Source organism: Chinchilla lanigera, unplaced genomic scaffold (assembly GCF_000276665.1).
Source record: "Chinchilla lanigera isolate Chin_1 unplaced genomic scaffold, ChiLan1.0 scaffold00003, whole genome shotgun sequence".
Classification (NCBI taxonomy): domain Eukaryota; kingdom Metazoa; phylum Chordata; class Mammalia; order Rodentia; family Chinchillidae; genus Chinchilla; species Chinchilla lanigera.
In genome coordinates this window covers 2839299-2855372 of record NW_004955404.1, presented here as the reverse complement: position 1 = coordinate 2855372, position 16074 = coordinate 2839299, and the positions used below count along the sequence as shown (strand labels likewise).

Sequence of the window (16074 nt, the reverse complement as noted above, 5' to 3'; positions counted from 1 at the left end):
TTACATATATGATCCCTGTTCTGCCTAATTTTGCACCGCCATATCCATCCTCTACTTTAGCAGAATAAAAACAAAGCAAAATAGGGGGAAACAGAAAATCTCCTGCATTGATGGGAGAATAAAGTGGTTCCAATCCAGTAAAAGGGCACTGGAAATGTTAGCGAAATGACTTCTGCATTTAGTACTGACCAAGGAAACTCACTCAGAGGTATCCACTGTTCTGAAGCGTGTACCACCATAAACGTGAGAAAGTGGTGTTTGCAGACTTGTGCCTTGCAGCACTAGGACGACAGGGAAGGAAAGAGAGGACACGATGTTCTCCAACAGGGACACACTGAATACACCATAGCACTTCTGCACAGGAGGGCACTGAAGGCTGGAAAGGCCCAGGATGAATCCCTTCATGTGCTTCATTGGTTGGTGTGTTTAAGTAGAAGAGTGTGTGTATGTTCATGTATACCTGGATGGCTGTGTTCAAGTTCAATAGGTTAAAAATATTACCTACAAGAATCACGGAAAAAAAAAACGCCAGGAATAAAAATGATTCTTTCTGATTACACATTATCTTGTACAACAGGAAAAGAAATCACGTAAATACCTCATATAGTATTAAGCATAATTAAAGTGAAAGAAAGCTAAATCATAAATGTGAGAAGGAAAATGAAAACAAATAAAACTGAGAAATTATTTAGCAGGTAGGTGGCCTATCTACACAGAGAAGAAAATTCCAAGTAATTTGAAAGAATATTAATGGGCTATACCTCCCCACTGAGTTAGATATTAAAGAATTGGAGAAAAATCTTAGACTCCTTTTAATCATCATACTGTTGGTGATCATACTGATACAAGCACTCCAAGTCTATGCTATCATATTGTGAGTGCAATGAATAATTGTGTGAGATAAAGCAGCATTATGCTATTGCCATTGAGGACTGGGGTTCTCAGGCAGAAAGGAATGAAGATAGAATTGTAAGTTTGGTGAGATAAAGAAGAACACATCCTGACTTTGGTACAAAATTAGCAAGCAGTATAAACTCAGATTATTTCATTTTGATGAGTGTGAGGGGACATATTTCTTAGCTCTATTCCCTTACAAAGTAGAAATAGTGACTGACCGTATCAGGGTTCTCCAGGGAGATGGACTTCTAGGGTGTATAAGAGAGAATTTGCTGGGGGATCTGCTCACATGATCACTGGGATGGTAAATCCTAGTTGTCAACTTGATCAGATTGGGAAACCCTGGGACAGCGATAAAGCACATTTGTCTGTGAGGGTGTCTAGCATGTAGAACAGCAAACCCCGGGAGAGACCCTCCCTGAATAGGGTGGGGTCTTCAAGTCAAAAGGGTGGAGGCCCAGAGGGAACAAAACTGGACAAAGGAAGTCCACTTGTACATGTTTTCTGTCTCTCTCTTCCTGCCCGCCATGAAGTGAGCAGGTTTCCCCCGCCAGGCCCTTCTACCATGATGCCCTGCCTTGCCACAGGTCTCAACAAGTTAGCCATGGACTGAAACCTCCGAAAACATAAGCTAAGATCAACATTTCCTCCTGCAGGTTGATTTTTGAGTTATTTTGCCGCAGTTATGGAAAGCCAGCGCAGCCACCTCAAAGGCTGAGAAGCCCTGTGATAAGCTCTCTGCGTGCTGAAGAGCGAGAGACCCCGCGGTGAGGCTTGTTCTGGGCACAGACAAGGTCCTTCCACAACTAAAGTGCAATTACAAAGGTGCAAGACCTAAGTAGTCAAGAGATTTAGGTGATACATCAGTCTGTTGCAAAATATAGACCAATGGGAAATCCTAAATCGGGAAAACTTTGGGAGAAAAAACTAAAATCAGAATATTCAAAAATGTTAAAGAATGATTTTTCACTTTTGAGCATGAGAGTAGAACTGAGATTACATTTTGAAATAACACTAAGGTTTCAGAGGTGTATATTGAAATATGCTTGAAAGAAATGATACGGTGTGTCAGACTTGCTTCAAAATGTTGTGGGGAGGAGTGCAAGGCGAGATTACAGGTTACTCAAGACACGAACGATTTTACCCTCCTCTGTCGTACTCTCTGAAGCTGTGTGGATAACACAGTCACAGGGGGAGGGCCCTGCTGTTTTTAAAATGTAGTGGGGGGAAATCTGACTTAACTCAGCTATGGGAAGCCATACCATCTACACCTCGCCATTGTTCACCAGACCATCGTTCACCTCCCCCCGCCCGCCGCACTGTTGGTTTGGTGCATTGCTTGCAAATGCATCAGTTCCTTTGCCCACTTCTTAACACTGTTACAAGGACGCTGCTCACATGAACCCTAAAATCCTCACTCTCTGCACACTCTTGAAAGGAGGACAAAGCTCTCCAGCAGTGGTCTGGTGAGCACTTTGAATAATACCCAACCTTTCCAGGGCATTTCTGTGTGGCGGGCATTACTACCAGGGTTTTAGGGGTACACACTCATTTAATCCTCAAAACACTCCATGTGTGACTATTTGCTTCACAGTGTGACAAGAACCGCAGCACCCAAAGGTTAACTGAGTTTCCCTAAACCATAAGGTTGGCTCCATGAGCAGGCAACGGGTGCGGAGCAAGGCAGCCTGCACCCTTAAGCACCGGGGTCCACTCACGTTTACTTAATTTCTGTTATTATTATTGTTGTTGCTGTTTATTACCAAACAATACTGATCGTTGATATTTATTTAAAAGCCTTGATAAGATATTTAAAGGGACAAGCAAGCCCGTGTGGACACATTGGAACGTGTTTAGTTTGGTTGGTCAGACTGAAGATACTTGCTAGACGTGTACGAAGAGAAACTCCTGAACAGGAAAGACCAGGAAGAAGGACCGAAGCAGCACAGAGATAGTGCTTGCGTCACTCTCTGCCCCGAGCCAGCAGTCACAAGAGCACTTACCTCTTCTGTGTCACTATTCAGGATCTCCCCCAGAAGGACGGATCCCACAGCCACCCCAACTTGCTTCTCAAGATGTCGTCCCCAGGAGCGAGCGGCAGTCGTGCCGATATCCGTCCTGAGGCGTGACACCTCCTCCCCCAGCTGTGACCCCTGGGTGTTAGGGGTTTTCATCTGTTTCTAACTTTTTTTTTTTTTTTGGTTTTTCTCCGGTACCGGGAACCGAACTCACGACCTTGCGCTTGCCAGGCAGGCGCTTTTGCCGCTGAGCTAAATCCCCAGCCCCATGGTTTTCATCTGTTGTCATCACAGACAATGCACCAACTCACGTCCCCTTGGAAGGCAGGTTCCTGCTTACAGATGCTTCTGGAAATAGCTATAAACACCTGACTCACCTCCCTCCCCAGGCCTTTCTGTGACGGGAAACTCCTTTCATGCTCATCATCCCCACAATTGTTTTGCTATCAACATCTCCTTTGTCCTGCATCTAATCAGCTGATTGGAAATTGCCTACAATCTGCCATCCTGCTGCCTTTCTGTTCCCAAGCTACTAGACCAGTTAACCCCAAAGGGCAGCTACGAGGTGTTTTCCAATCCCTATCCCCCGCACCCCCTGCAGAACTGGCCTAGGGCTTTCTCGTAGGAAAACATACCTCAAGATGGACATGATGAATGAGATCCACTATGTTTGATAATAAACCGACCATTGGCCAAAATGTTTAACATACAGGTTCATTATTCTGATGGCAGTCTGTACTTCTGGTTCCAATGGAGACTAAAATATATATTTTCTATTCCTTGCTATACAATCCTTTACACCAAGATGAGCCTGAATAAAAACACAGCAAATGTTAATTCTTCTGCTGTCCACAAGCCACAGGGAGGAAGAGAAAGCAGCCTAGCAGGAGGAGGCACACAGCAGAATGTCAGTACCCCAGCACCCCTTCCCGAGCTGGGGAGGCCTGCTGCCTGGGGATCCTCTTTGAGGAAAATGGGCAGAAAGTCACCCAACAAGCCAGGCATGGTGGTGCATGCATGTGATCCTGGCACTCTGGGCAGCTGGGGCAGGACTGTAGGTTTGAGCCCAACCTGGGTGACTTAGTTACTTAGCCAGACCTTGTCTCAAAATAAAAAAAATACAAAGGGCTGGCGGGTAGCTTGGTGCAGAGGCCCTGGGTTCAGTTCTCAGCACCAAAAAGAAAGATGTCACCAGACAAGCCGAGGAGAAAGGGAGATAACCTGCCCAAAGAATCGCGAGCAAGACAACAGCCGAGACCCCAGCGCAGGTGAGGCACGCAGGTAAGAATTAAACATGAATAAGCCTGACACAACCAAACTGCATCTGTCTTCTTTCTGAAAAATTTTATTTGCATTAGCACATGCTCGCCATGCATGATGATCACAGTGCTCGCAGGGGTCTGGCGCCTGTACACGACCCATCCTCATTCCTACGCTTCCCTTCCCTCCTTCTCTTGGTCCCCTTCCCGTGGAAAAGATCTCTCTCCCTGTACACTACCATCCATCTCTTACTGTGCACTTCAATTTACTTATATTTTGAATCCCTCATGTCTTCTGGAGTCTGGGAAAAAGCCACTTGGGCTGAAGTCGAGAGCCTCAACGTTGCTGTAACTATTTAGAGCAGAGAGACTCGAGTTACTGGTTGCCAAGTCACACTCAAGGAGTGCTGTGCTGGAAGCTGGGTGCCCGGATGTCAGGAATAAGCTGGGCTCTTCCTTGGGACAGCTTTGCCTGAGAGAGCAGAGGCTCTAGGGGGCACGTGAACCCTGGCGCTGCCCTCACACAGCAGTACTTTGGCATTTATGCCATTCCTCCAAATCCGAATAACCACAGGAACACTGATAAGTTGGATCCCTCAGGACCTCAGAGCTACAGATGGCCAGATGCTGAGCATGGTGACTCCACCAGGCAGTGCCACCTTGGGACCCCAGCCAGGATGCCTGGGGGATGTGGCAGCCTCTGCTGACCAAAGGCTTCCTAGATTACCGAGGAGGAGTACCAAGTCCTGGCAGGCTGAGTCCAGCCAGACGTGCTTGCCGTGCTTGACCGGCTCTGGGTTTCAGTCCGCTCCTGTGTGACACGCGGCTGCCTGGGTGTTCCCTGGGAACGTTCCATCTGTGACACCCTCTGCACTGCAAAATATCATTGCTTTTTTTTTTCTATTCTTAGTTTTCTCTTAAATGTCAGAAATACAGAGTCTGCTGTAAAACTTACACCTTGGGGCTTATCTTTGTGTCAGACACACTAAACAAATTAAAGAATTGTTTTCAGCTGGTGAATCACATCCTCTCCAGTTCCCATGGGAATTCAGGCTAGTGACACCTGAGAAAGCCAGCCAGTTTGGGCATGACAGAATCTTTCAGGTCGGAAAGGCACCTGCAATGACAGGAACTACCGAGAAAGCCCGTTTGCTTCCTGCCGGAGATTACACGTGAGGTGTCACACAAGAGCCTCCTCTACGCGGCCACATGGAAGTGACACGCTGCCATCTTTCCCAGGAATGTCTGCATGTGCAGCTGTACTACTTGAAATAATCAGCCAGTCCACTGCACAAGCAGCAGAATTCGGTATTATTTGCCAGGGCTAAGGAACGAGATCACAGTTCTGCACATGAGTGTGGGCTCTCAGTGGCCAACAGGTGTCAGCAAGAATTCCCACATGTTGGTGCGTGATACTTCCCGAAGGATTTGCAAATCCTAAGATGTGCAGCCAGGGTGAAGCACAGCAGGTGTTTCCCGGACGGCACGCAGCTTCCGTAACTCGCACAGCGATTCGTTATGTCTCAGCAGTTGAATGCCTGGTCCGTGGGATTCATCTTCTTGGTTGCAAGTTTTTAGATGTAAAGGACGTTAATTTCTCTTATCATCAAGGCAAAAGGTTAATAATCATAGAGCAGTTGTCAGGGCTACAGGTTGGCAGTAGGTCTGAAAGTACAGAACGCATTACAAACATGTCCCCCTGGAGGCAGAGGCAACAAAAGGCAGGGTTGGGTTATATCCGGGTTTCCCAATACACTGCCCAGCTGTAACTGCTGATGGGGTCACACAGGGCAGTGACTGCCGGCCCTAGGCACAGCAAGCTAGAACCTGGAACCCCAGGCGCGAGTTTGCACGATCTCCAGGGCCCCCTTTTCCGGAGGGTGCGCGAGATTCCACTCCAGTGACCTGCACTCTTCGAGCTACTCCAGGGCACCACAGCCAGCCTGAGGCTGAGGAAATCTGGTCTTAGGAGTACACCTCCGCTGAACGTGGTAAACAAAGACACCCGTTGTCCGAAGCCACCTCTGTGTCCCTGAGCATTTGAGCCCTAGGGAATCAAGCGACTGGCCTCTTCCTTCCGATTTTCCGCGGGAGCTTCCAGGAGAGGCAGCCAGAAGTCACTCAGGAGCCGTGCGAGAGGACCCGCTCTGCACACCCTGCCCCGGCTTTGCCTCACGCTGGGACGGGGCTGCAGGACTGGACTAACACCGCGCGCATATCTTCCACCAGCTCCCGGTTCTGAGAGCCGCAAACCCGCGTCTCAGCCCTGCAGGACCCTGAGGAGGTCCGCACCGCCGCACGGAAAGATACCTCCTGCCGTCACACAGCCGCTCAGCGCAGCCAGGCAGAGACCCAGCCCACCGAGAGACGCAGGGCCGTGTTTCACCCGCGATCGCGCAGTCCAGACCCTGACCCGCGCCTCCCTGGGGCGCAAACGCCGGGCCCCCCGCCCAGGAGCCATCCGGGGTCTGCGTGGGCCGCGTCCGCCCACGATCAGGTCCCACTGCCTCTGCCGCGCGCGTTGCTAAAGGCCCCTCGGCCCCAGGCTCCGCACGAGGGTCCCGCCCGCTGCGGCGAGGCCGCCTGGCCGATCCGGTCCCCGGAGGGTGCGCAGGCGTTGTCTGGGGAACCGGATGCTGGGCGGGGCCCAGGACTCGGAATTCGATCCTGGCTCGGATGCTAATTTGCCTGTGACCTCCGCCGAGTCCTTCAGATTGTTCCACCCCGCGAAGTGAGACACGGACAGAACCCCACCCCTCCGAAGCAGGGCGGGCGGATCCTGCAGAACCAAGGAGGGGCCGAGTCCTTCCGCCGGCCGGGACCCTGAGCCCCGGCAGCTCTTCACCCGGCTGGGGCGCCCCAAGGCGTCGCGACTGCGCTGCGGCTGGGCCGGGAGGTGCGAAGAGGAGTGCAATGCATGCTGTCCTGTCTGACCCTCCACCCCTCAGGCCCCAGCAGAGTGGGGCATTCTGAGAGACCCCGGCGCCCTGCCGCAGGCCAGCTCCACAGAGCCTTGTGTTCCGGGCTGCCGTCCCCCGGCCGGCGTCCCCGAGCAAACGCTCCCTCTTGTCTGCAGCCATGAATCAGGGACAGAGGGAGACCCGCTTCCGGGAGGCACGGCGGGGAGAAAGTGGTGCTCACTGAGGGAGTCTCCCCTCCGGAGGAGCAGTGGCACGTGACGTGGAGCCGTCGCTGGTCGCTGCAGAAGGGGTGGCCCCGTCTGAAGGCCACCACCTTGGTAAATGGCCCTCAGAAAGCTTGGAGTCTAAGGCAGCTGATTCCTCAGCTGCAAACTCCGGGTGACATTGCTCCTACTGTGGCCGGCAGGGCCCAAAGACAGTGAGTACCGGAGGGCAACCATCTGCTGATAATCATTTTTGTTTATCTTTTTGAGACAAGGTCTCACTCTTGAGTTCAGGCTGGCCCTGAGCTCACTTTGTAGCCCAGGCTGGTCTTGAACTCACAGTGATCCTCCTGCCTCAGCCTCCCGAGTGCTGGGATTACAGGCACACGCTATCATGCCCGGCCCTACCTGCTGTCCTAATGATCAGCATCGCAGGGCTCACCACTACCTGGAGTGCAGTGGCCAGGACACACTTCCCACTGAGAGAGAGGTCTGGGGTCTGTGTGACCCCGACTTTGTGATTCTTTGTGTCTGACTGCAGGTCTGCAGGCCCAGGGGCCCCAGCACAAGGACTGGTGACCGTAGCTGTAGATCTTAGGCTTAAGGACGCCTTGTTAACGTGACGGTGACACCAACGTATTCTGGGACTCAGGGAGACACTGGCTTTCTTGGGAGGCAGGAACAGGTGCTTGGTCCTGGGGCCCCAAGGCAGAGACAGTCCGGAGAGAAGGCAGAAAGGACGTCACCTCGTGACGGCAGCTCGTCCACGCGGGATCAGTGGCCCAGGGCGTCGCCCTGCATGGAAATACGCGCGACCGCGAGTGTTTCGATATATCTGACAGGGAACCCACTGCCTCCTGCTTCTGCACTTGCTGAATTCCTCCTCAGGGTGATGGTCTCCCGGGAGCCTTTCAAGGGAGAGCAAGCCCTGCGTCTCCTCCAGGCCCCTCCCTGGGGGAAGCAGGCTTTTCCTAGTGAAGCTCGGGAGGAGGCCCCAGGCACACCGGGACAGGGCTACCGGCGCTGAGCTCGAATCCGGGGTCTGAGCCATGGGCGGCGCCCACGGGGGTCACCGCAGCGGGAAGAGCGGAATCTGCACAGCAGTCCTGGCTGCGGCTGGCCTCCTCCCTCCGCCCCTCCTCCGCTCCTGCTCCTCCGCTCCTCCACGCTGGCGCTGTTTCCTCTCTTGGCTTCCCCTTCCCCTGAGTGATCGACCCTCACGTGGCAGCAGGTGGCGGTGACGGTGTGTTTGACCCCTGCTCGGCGCAGCGCAGCCTCTGCCGCCAGCGGAACGGGCGTGTGCAGCAAGGAGGGCTGCCAGCTCTTATTCCTGGCAGAAGCCCGTCTTGGCCCCCAGCCAGAGCAAAATTTAGCACAACTGCCAGTGGCCTGGCTGCGTGAGGGGAGAGCCCCTCAGGAAGAGCCGCTTCCTTTCCTTCTGATAGGAAGAAGGCAGGTTGACTGCAGTGGGGACTCCGTGCAGACCGGTGGGGCCTGGGGAGGTGGCTGTGCCAGCCGGCAGTAGGCAGCCATTCTGTGACCTCCTGTTTATTGCCAGCCTGGCCCAGCTTGCTATAAATCTGCCAGGTGTAAAAGCAGCAGACTCTGGAGAATAGAGTCAGCAAGCAGAATGCAAGGCTGCTCTTCCTCCACGGAGCCTGCATCTAGTTCCCAGAATAATACTTGCCTTATCCTAGTATGAACACGTTCGTTTGCAGTGAAACCCGTAAGGGAAAATGGAACATAGTGTGGTTATCTCCACCTTCTTCATGCCTTGCTATTCCCCATCCTCTCTGCAGAAATCCTTTCTCTTTATCTTCTCATTCTTCCCAAGAAGAGGGTTCCCTGTGGTACACTTGGAGTAACTCGCACCTAAAAACCCCATGTATTCAATCAACAAACACTGACTTACATATGAAAATATCACAAAATTTAACCCTTTAAAATATTCTGATGGTACTTTAAAAATACAAAATGTAAAAAAAAAATTCACCTTTGACTTCTGATTTTAGCCTGAAGAACAGTGTTTCATGTGGATCTTTCAAGATTAGTTTTTCAATGCTTTTGTCGGCAAAGTACACAAGCTGAATAAAATAGCCACAGTGCGAGACGCTCCTTGGGTTGAAAGGGATGACGTCACATGTAGCAGGGCCACAGCTCACCTGCGCCACACATCAGGCACCACCTGCCCGCCTGTAGTCCTGTCTCTCGGTGCTTTTACGTCCTGAGGGAGCAGAGCAGTGTCTCTCGAGGAAGGGAGAAGCAGGGAGAGGAAGGCGAGGCAGGAAGGGAGAAAACTGGCCCTGAGGCGAACTGTCCTCTGGGGAGACCCAGCACCATTTGTCTTTCAGATGACGTGGACGCCATTTCCCGATAGGCATCGCCACATTTACACGGGAGGTTCACGCCGGAGCCTGTCAGGAGACGGCACCGGTGAACACACAGGCAGGCGAGGAACCCTGCAGATGAGTGGTGCTCCCCGGCTCGATTAAAGTGACAGACCAACGGTCTCCTCAAACCAGTAACTTAAGCCGCGGGTCATTTCTGATACAGCTCGGGGGTCATGTTCGTCCTTAGCTTTTTAACAAGGCAAGGCTGTGTGTGTGTCACGTCCCTATCTCTGTGGAAGGGATGATTGATTCCTGAGCAGACATTTTCAATCATTTACAAAAATCTATTCTGCATTGGTTTCTGAATCCACAAGATTTCTGAGGTTATTGTTATGAGCTGGAGAGACAAACACCCAAATGGAAGAGCCTTCTAGACATGTTTAGCCTGACTGAAACACTGCACACCATCTCCACACCTGCATCACAACGTTATCCTGTCGCCTGTTATTATATATAGTTTTATGCTTTTGTGCACCGGTTAAAGATTAATTTTAAAAAAGAAAGGCCTGGTAGGATCTAACATGCAGCATTTTGTCTCACATTCTGCCTGTTCTGCCTTATGCTCCTGAGAGACTGCACAGAGTATCCACAGGCCACAGCGGCCCCGAGAAAAATGCTTCTGCCCCAGACCTATGAGAGAGAGAAACTGCTTTCCAACTGCCTCCTACCGTACTGAACGTCCTTCCTGGTGGGAAGCCGGGTCCTAAGAAAACCGGACAACGGCTTTCGATTCTGCGTCTCCTACACATCTGTCTGTGTGTTTGTTTTTGTCAGAAAGACAGACTTGTTCTTCGGCCACGGAGTTTTCCAGCATCTGCACAGAATAGCGTGCTTTGGAGCATCAGATGAAAAGACAACTTCCCTCAGAGAGGGCTGGGAAAGATAGTAGCTTTCTGTTTGAAGCCACAGAGCAGGGGAAAGCGCCAGCCACAGGCCCTCAATGAGCCATTGTGCGCCTGGCTCTGGCAGAAGAGGGACCCAGCGTTGTGTGACACGAGGGAAGGACAGGCACTGGCTGAGCGGCCCGTCCTGTTGGCGTCGGCCTAGCCCTCGTGCGGCAGTGACCAGTCGCACTGCAGAACGCTGTGAGCACTATGGAACAGAAAGCAGGTCTGACCTCTGCCCAGGACCCCGAGAGTGAGCCCCAGGGGAAGTATTAAGCAAGGAGCTGAAGGGAAGAGGGAGAGGACGGGGATGCGAACGTTTATCCCATCAGGAGCCCCCCCGCTCACACTACAGCTTGCTGCCCACGGTCCACCTCATCCGGTGCCAGCGGAGCACAGCAATCAGTGCCTCTGGGGCAGGGCGTGTTCTTCAGCAGTCATTGGATTAACAATAGATTAAATATCGATATTACAGTAAAAAGGGTTCGAGCGCGGAGATGCTCATAAATAAGCACTTCAAGGAAATTGGTTTCACGGAGAGGAAGTTTTCCAGTCCATGCTGGTAGCTAATTGGCTTTGTCTCTAAATCGTCTTGGTGCCAGGTACACGCCTAAGCAAGAAGCGAGAAGTAGCTGTCTTCCGACCAGGAATGGGGTCAGTTTTGCACGTGGAAGGCGGTTGTGTTGTCCCAAGGGGCGCACTGTTAGCAAAATCAAGCATGGGGACATCTGGGCAGCTGGTTTGGGGGTGATGCTCTGGTGGGCCTGGGGAGCACGCCCATTGTGCCCCAGCTCATAGGAAAACGCCTTGGAAGACAAAGTGAGAGCCCACGTCAGACCCTTGTGGTGGATGACAACTGGTGGTCAACTTATAACCCCCAGCTGAACTGAGTAAGCTCGGTGCTGGGTGCGGGAGGCCCACCTGGGGACTGTTGCCAGCAGCATAAGAGGGTGAACTGGAGAAGAAGTGAGGCTGTTGGGAGCAGAGAAAGCTATTGGGAGCTGGTAGAAGCTGTAAGGAGCTGTTGGTTGTTTTGGAGGAGCTCATCATGCTGGCTTTCCTGATGAACTCAGCTGTTTTCACCCTCCAAGGAGCTCGGACCTCAATGGTACTGAGAACGGCTTCAGTTCACTTTGGGGGAGCTCTGGTCCTCACTCTGAGCACCGCTTCCTGGCTCCAGAAGGGAAGATGATGCCTTGCCAGTCTCCTGGAGAAGTTTGCTGTGTTGGCTTCCATGATGGGAACTTGGTCATTTTGATCATGGGAGGAGCTCGGGACCTCACTGTTGCTGAGGATGGCTGTGGCATCTTTCGGGGGAGTTCTGGTTGTTCTGAGCATCGCTTCCTGGCTCCAGTGTAGATCCCTCAGCCTGCTAGCACAGATCCTTCATCCCGCTGGCACAGACTTCCTAGATTCCACCACTGACCTTTGGGCCTTCCCAGCACAGATCTGTGAAACAGACCTGCATGAGACGTTGTCATAGATTCTAGGCCTCCAGCTGGACTTGTGGGAGGCATTGTTATGGGCTCAAGGTCTTCAGCTGGACTCATGCAGGACATTTCCGTGGGATCCAGGCCCTCAGCTGGATTCTTCAGTCTTTAGTGTGTGGACAGGTTTCCTGTACTCTCTTGTATATGATCCTTTGGGTGACTATTATAAACAGTCTTATAAAATGTGTGTCCTGTATTATATTGTTCCCCTCGCAAAAACCCCAAACCACAACAACCTTCCTCCACCTCTGCTCTGTCCAGGCACAACGGGTGGAAACACCACGGGCTGGAACCCAGCTTTGTCTCTCTAGTGGGTGGTGTGAGCAGACCGTGGGATCTTCCTCAGTTTACCAACCTGTAAAGTGGGAATCAATAACTGTTTGAGAATAATCACAATGATTAAATTGAAGCAAATTTTGGGATTACTTTGTAGAGCATAAATTACTTTGTAAATACGTCACAAGTCATCAAAACTAACACTTTAGACCATGCTGTAGGCCACAGGTTTTGCTAAGCGTTTTAATTGAACTTAGCTCATAATGACTCCATGAGGCAGGTGAGAAAGAACCTTAGCACATTTTACAGACCTGAAAACTCTAGACAGGCCTTCAGGACAAAATGCTCTGGGCAAATACGGTGATGATTGTATTGAAGGGATTGCAACAGGGAGACTTTATCTATAAATTCTTTTTTAAATTCTAAAAAAATGTATTGCAGTAGAAGATACGTTGCCGTTAATCCCCGTGAAAATTCTCTTCCTTCACACGCACCCGCCCCGCCCTTCTTGCGCTTTCTTTAGTTTTGTTTCCTCTAATTAGCATGCACTTGTGCTCACACGCATGGGTCTCAGGGGAGGAGGAAAGGGGCGCGGGCGCGGCTGAGCCCTGCCTGGAGCAAGGAGCGGGAGCCCTGACCCTGCTGTGCCGGGAGCGCGGGTTGTCTCCAACACTTGCCCGGGAGCTCGCAGTCAGTGCTGGCACTGCGAGGAGCCGCAGGAGAAGAACGGAGTCCTGAGCGGTCAGGCCACCCCTGCGAGTGGTGGTCTGCTGGCGGTGTTCTTGTGCTGCTGTCTTGGTGACCCTTCTCATCCCTGGGACTTCACAGCTGACTCCAGCAAACGCGGAACGGTTTATTTTGGTTCGCAGCTTGCAGAGGCTGCAGTCCTCGGTTGGCTGCTTGGTGGAAGGGCCAGGGTGGAGGGCAAGAAGGAGAGAGAAGGGAGGAGCCGGAGCGAGATGGAGCTTCCAGGCCACGCCCAGGGACCGCCTCCTCCAGCCAGGCCCCGCCTCCCAGGCGCCACTTCCTCCCACCAGGCCCCGCCTCCTAGCAACAGGTCTGCTCATCGCCCTGAGATCCATAGCTTTCCAGAAGCCCTGCCTGTGAGCATGTGAGGCTCTTGGGGAGCATCGTGATCCCCGTATGAACCGTAACACCACCTCACACTGAAATCTTTCCAGACGTTACGTTTACCGAAACGACAGCCCTAGGAAACCTAGTTCCTGTTTCTGCTTTTCAGGTCATTGTCAGAGAGATCAAATAACACACCCAGGTAAAACGCACCGTGAAGGGAAGCTCCTGGACTCTGACTGGCGGCCCTTATGTCCGCTAGCAGGTGACAGCAGGATGGGTGTGACAGATCAAACATCAAACGCCCTTTTTGGGTCAGGACAGTAAGAGTCACTGTTGGTTACAGTCGTTTATTTTTCTGCCTCTTTTCTTTCAAATTACATAGGAGCATCGCAGCAGACTCCTGGTTCTTCCAAGATGGCTGGGGAGCATTTAAACCTGGGATATCCATGGATTTTAAGATTCAGTTGGCTGTGATATTAACGCAGGAAGAGAGAAGTCAAAGTACGTGGAAACCATTAGCTAAGAAAACCTTTGCTTTGAGTCACTGGTGTCCGCATATCGTCACAGAGTTCACACTGGGCCCCAGCTCCCAGAATTCAGCAAATGGAAGGCACTGAGCCTGCCTCATTGCGGCAGCCTCCCCAGCACGGGTCAGTTACCGGCATCAGTGTGTCTAACGCTCTCCAGCTCCCCTGCTCAGCTGTGGATGAAGGGGGACCCCTGTCCCGGCACATGGCGTCTCACCTCCTTACAAAATTAATACACTGCAGGAGGATCTCACACTTCATTGTAGAGCAGGCTTTTCATGAGGCACTTCTGCCCATGGTAGGCCCACGCAAGCACTCTGGGGGCTTTATGTTACACTGGCCCGAGCTGTGCTGTTCCCTAGGCCAGGTGTCTGAAATGTGCTTTGGCTTACTGCTATTTTCAGCCTACAGTGAATTTACTGGGACAAAACTTCATCATGAGCAGAGAAACACCCGCAGCAGTTACTTGAAGGGAGAGCAAAGTCTCCCTGGCCAGAGTCAACCTCAGCTGGAAAAATGAGCTTACCAAATTTTAAACTGCAGAGAGAGCTAGAATGTGTGGAGCACAGCAAGAACTCCCAAGCCAGGTGTGGGGAAGACACGTGGTTTCTATAGGTGTGAAGGTGACGCCTGTCCATAGCCGACGTCATCCAGGGGACCTCTCTTCCCAGTTTCCTGATGAAGGTGACCCCACGGAAATCCTGTCACTCACTGTGACTGTGACTGGGGCCGGTTCCCTGAGCAGAATCAAAGAGGGACACAAACCGTTATACACATAAGCACCGCACCTACCTGAGTGCCTCGTTTGCATGTATTAAATACCTTGACGTTCGGAATAAACTCCTGCAGATGTTTGGCTCACGGTTGTGCTAGGTGGACCTTGCCCCGTGTTTCTTGCAGTGATACACATGGAGGACAAGCATTGGATTGTCTAATATCGCTTGCATCAGGCGGGGTTCTGGGGAGCCCGGGGGTCTCCTGTGGGAAGACTCCCCTTCTCTCCGGGTTCTTGCCCTCACTCCCGGGAAACTGGCTCAAAGCTGAAAGCCTCCAGCAGAAAACAGGGAAATCAGGTCTGGTGGGGAATGAGGAAGTCAGAAATGAAAGTAGTGCGAAGCGGATGTGTGTTGATGATATCCTGGATGCAGGGAGAGCTGCCACAGAGCACGCTAACGGGAGGGAGACCTCTAGCGCATTTCTCAGCACCGGGTCTTCACCCTGCCGGTACTTATCGGGGTAAACTTGTTCCTAAAATAACTGCTTCATGGATTGGTGTAATCTAGGCCAATCTGGGACTTAGCCTTTGTTTCTGGGGTGAGCTAGGAGTCATGGGGTCTGGGGGCCTCCAGTAAATGCATGCAAAGGTTTCACAAAAGGCAACTTTCTCAAATACACAGTGCAAAGTAAGTGTGTGGCCACCTCTGTAACCGTCAACCCTCCGGGACGCGACCTACGTCCCCATAACATTTCCCTCGAACTGTCCCTATGGGCGGAGAACTTATTAATGACTACGAAGCAATTATTTCTGATAGGTTAGTGCCAGAGTTTTCTCCTTCGCAGCTACAATCCTTCATCTACACTTTAGATGGAGATCCTACAGTTCTGAGTCATGTTTGAAAAAGTTTCCTTTGGTCAAATTCTTCCATGATTTAACAGTCTCTCTCAGAAACACGGACATGTTTAACTCTTATTTTCCCGGAGATGCACCTAGCAACGGTTCGTTAAATTATACAATGACAATAAAAGTACGAATGACGCGAAGAGGTGTTGCCAGAGATAGCTGCTTCCTGTCCGCACCCAGATCCACTGGGGAAGCAGAAGTGCTTGCACTTGTGCGGCGGGACGACGGGAGTGCTGGGGCTCAGTCCCCGAGGTGTCGGCTTTGCTCCCTTCTGGGGCTCAGAATCTCTTCCCACTGCCTTGGGTGTCGCAGGCTGTCGCCCTCCTACAGCGCGCCAAGGCGGGGTCCCGTCTGTACGGTGTGTGTTTCTATCTCAGTGCGCCTCTCGGTACTGCTGATGTCTGCCCATCGCGACAGCCTGGCCTCACGCGGGCTGCACGCTTGTCATGGTGGAGCCAGGACCCAGGGGACGCGGAGCACAGCGCGCTTCCTTCCGTGCCACTCGCGGCTCCAC

General features: G+C 51.9%; 1 long non-coding RNA gene across 1 annotated transcript; it reads left to right on the top strand.

Annotated features, from left to right (window-relative positions):
- Positions 1–13368: 13368 nt before the first annotated feature.
- Positions 13369–14798, top strand: LOC106149127. Its single transcript, XR_001235092.1, has 2 exons — positions 13369–13611; positions 13795–14798. It is a non-coding gene; the product is annotated as an uncharacterized LOC106149127 (long non-coding RNA).
- Positions 14799–16074: the final 1276 nt, after the last annotated feature.